Source organism: Nycticebus coucang, chromosome 21 (assembly GCF_027406575.1).
Source record: "Nycticebus coucang isolate mNycCou1 chromosome 21, mNycCou1.pri, whole genome shotgun sequence".
NCBI classification, from domain to species: Eukaryota; Metazoa; Chordata; class Mammalia; order Primates; family Lorisidae; genus Nycticebus; species Nycticebus coucang.
The window spans coordinates 5138604-5142404 of NC_069800.1; the positions used below are offsets into that span (position 1 = coordinate 5138604).

At 39.1% G+C, this 3801-nt stretch overlaps 1 pseudogene; it reads right to left on the reverse strand.

Moving 5' to 3' along the window:
• Window positions 1-2592: 2592 nt before the first annotated feature.
• On the reverse strand, window positions 2593-3430 carry LOC128574192 (BEN domain-containing protein 6-like; annotated as a pseudogene).
• Window positions 3431-3801: the final 371 nt, after the last annotated feature.

Sequence of the window (3801 nt, forward strand, 5' to 3'; positions counted from 1 at the left end):
CCCTTCCCCTTCCTTGGCAATTTCCCCATAATTGCATTTTTTTTAATGATGCAGTTTCAAGCTCCTCCTCACATGGCAAGCAATGCATAACTGTATGTGAAATCCCTTAATTAGGGATTAAGTTGCTAAAGTAATTTCTAAAGTTATCATTATTTACTATGTATGAGATTTTTTTTTAAGGAACCAAAAATGTGTTTTGTGTCAGGGGTACTTAATTTGGGGCTAGATTTTTGATTATTTAACTTGCTCCAGAGTTGCAAAGTGTTTTGTTTTGAAGAAGGGAGTGAAAGAGAAAGTGGTTGAAGTCTGAAAAAGTATTTGAAGTTTTATTCTATTTAGGGTAAATTATTATAATTCTATTTAAATAAAACCAGTAAAGAAAATGTCAAACTTTAAGAATACTAGTTTCTTCCCAGCTACTCGGGAGACTGAGGCAAGAGAATCGCTTAAACCCAAGAGTTTGAGGTTGCTGTGATGCCATATGGCACTCTACTGAGGGCCACATAGTAAGACTCTGACTCAAAAAAAAAAAAAAAAGAATACTCATTTCCTGTGAAATGTGAGAGGAAGGAAGAAAGTCAGCACCAATTTCAGAAATCTGATTCTAACAACAGGTCATCTCTAAATGAGGTAAATCTTGGAATCACCTCCAACTTTAAAACCATTACTGTGTACCAAGTCATATGCTAGATTCTGGGAAAAAGACTAACCACTATTTTATCTCCAAGTGAGAGAGACAAACCTCTCTCCTGTATCCACAACCATATTAGAATTCTAACAGTCCTCACTTCTGCTCTCCAAACTTCAAATAAGGGGTCAGAGCCAAGAGCCAGGACTTTAGTAAAAGCACCAGAAATACTCTCAGAGTTACACATTTTCCTAAGAGTGATATATGCTGAAGAGTTGTTGAAATAAGTCATTGGGTTCTGTTATAGTAGTATTTGAAGATAATTATTTAACATGCTGACTTTAACACACTATGTGTCTTTCTCCATGTGTGCGTACAGGATAGACCTCTGAAAAGCGGCCTAGTTACTTCTAGATTATTGACTGTGTTTGCCCATTGCTGACCTAAAGGGCTATTCACTTGCAGCAATACCTTCTCTGCTAAGTTGAATTGCTCAACTCTTAAAACCCTTCCTACAGAAATTTCAGAGTCATCTCTGATTCCATGGCAGCCCCTACATGATAGAGTGGTGAATTAATTGTCAAACATGGAAGAAAGGATACTGAAAGTTGAGCAGAAATGGCAACATTTTGGAGTAACTAACCAATGGAACAAATGTGTGTTCTGCCTGCCGCCCTAACTGGTGCTCATGTTTTTTTATCTTTTCAGTGGGATTTATTTACGGTTAAGTAAAAGTAGCAAATGTTACGTAAGTTATTTCTTTAAGAACATTTAATTTATACAACTACATTGTTATCAAGCAACATTTGTGGAATGTGCCCTGGATCTGGGATATTGAACTTTGTAACTATTGTAGCATTCTCTTTTCCAAGTTTAAACATGACCTTGTGCAGTGAAGAAGCATGGCTTCTCATTGTAGAGTTATCATGTATGACAACCTGACCTGCAGGAAGGCTTTGGGTGTTTAATCTTCTATTGATTTACAAAATGATTTGTGTGTGTGATTATTCAACCCATATGATTGTTTCAACTCATTTTTCTTCTGCTGTGATTAAAATAAATCAGCTAAAACTAAGCAGTTTAGCAACATAGTCAACCAAATAGATATGACGTTATATCTTCTATAGGATGTCTTAGGCGATATTGATGTTTTATATTACACATATGTAGTTAATATACTTTGGGCAATAAAAAGTTAAAACATGTCTGGTAAACAAACAAAAAGAAAATTCTGAAAATCAATGCATTGTTTTAACAATCCCCCAAACCTGGATTTGTGTGTGTGTGTGTGTATGTTAGTGTCATATTAAAATAAAAAAATCTTGACACCTGCAAGATTTTTTTCATATTCCTATTTTATTCATTTTTAGATAATGGAATAATTCTATAATTTTATTGCTAAAATCTTATTACTTGTTAGTCATGATTATCAGATTTTCATTATTATCTGAATTTGTTGCTGTCATATTTGTGAACATCGATTATTTCACTGTTTACTTTTCCAAACATGTACTTACACTAAGATTCAAAAACTCTAAAGAGGAGTTATTGATAATAATAAATGTATAATGATCAGTTGGGACAATGAATAATCTTAAAGATTGAAATTTTTGTTGCTATGATAAGAATTTTGACTATCCAGTTAAGTTAGCTGTACAGAGTAGTATGGGGGGATCAGGAAATGCATATTTCCAAAAAATGATATTGCATGCTTATTTGATTGGGAGAAATTCTCTGGTCTGATGCATCACTGGTATTTAGGAGGGATTCTACCTACATGCAGCTTCTTCAGCGAGCTTGTTGGTCCCTCAGGGAGCCCAGTGATGATACGATGTCTTAAAGCTTGTCATTGCAGATGTCTGTCTCTGCTCACTGCCAGGAAGGTTGCAGATTCTCCACAAAATCCAATGCTAGATTTAGAACTGAAGGAGCTTTGTTACAGACACCTGTAATACCAAAATAATCTAGTTAATATCCTGAGAGTTAGGATTTTTGCTTAAATTTGGCTTCTTGGTACAGTTGTTTAGCTTTTGCCCTATCATTCTCCTAATTGAAACATCATCCGTATTGGTAAATAATTGTTTTGTTACTCCTATGATTTCTTGAACTTCATTCTGATTCATAGCTGGTTTTCCGGCTTTGTCCCTTCAAGTACAGGATTTTGCTCCCGTCAGGCTGTGTGTGGCCATATATTCATTTGTGTATAGCAATTGCATTAAGTCATTAATAGACTTCTGAGGTTTGCTCTTATTAGAATGAGCAATCTGCCATTTCTCAATTTTGAACTGCTTCTTATCAGCCTGATGCTCTTCCTCAGCCTTCAAGGAAACTGGTGAACTGCAATTAGCATTAGAGTTACTGCATGTTGAAGTAAATGAATCTGGGGAGGAGTTGTTTGTTGCTCTCCAGAGGGTGGACGCAGACGTAGACGTGGTTCCTCCACCTTTAAGCAGGGCTTCTGCCATACCAACCAGCTCTTCAAACTGGGTGACTGCCTGTGGTAACACTTGAAGCATGACCAAAGACTGTCCAAGTCCGCTGTTTTCTTTTCGTGTTGGTTAGTTTTTCTTTCAGGCTTTTTATTTTGGTGCACAATTCCTCCTTAGACAGTTCTGCTAAGGGCTCTTCATCCTCACTGGAGATCTCACCGGGCAGAAAGGCATTTCCCGAATATGGGTCTCTCTGTCCTTTATCCAGGTCATTATTTGCATTTTCTGAGTTCATTGTCTCTGTCCTTTTCCTCTTTCCTTTTCTAAAAGCTTGAGTATTGGCAATTTCATCTGTTGGAAAGATCATCTTCATTTTCTCAATTTGTTATCAAAGGTTTTCTGAGATCGTAGGAGGAAGGAATGTCCATGGAGATGATGCTATTCTGCACGTGGCCCAAAAGTTAATGTTTTCCCGGGCTGCCTGCTCCAAAGCCCCAGCCTCGGGGCTGGCGCAGGGAGGTGGGAGGTAGGGGGAGCACGGCCAGGAGGCTCCCGCCAGCGCCACGCCGTTCCCCCGGCTCCGTGGCGCCCCCTGACGCCCCCTGACTCCGGACTCCCCAGCAGTTGGGCCTAGGAAGGCTGGACAGGCGGAAGCCCCAGGTGTCCGCGAAGCGAAGAGGTGCCTGGCCAGTGCACCTGAGGACAGTGCAGACAGGCCGGCAGCCCCGCGGGAGGGCGCTGGGC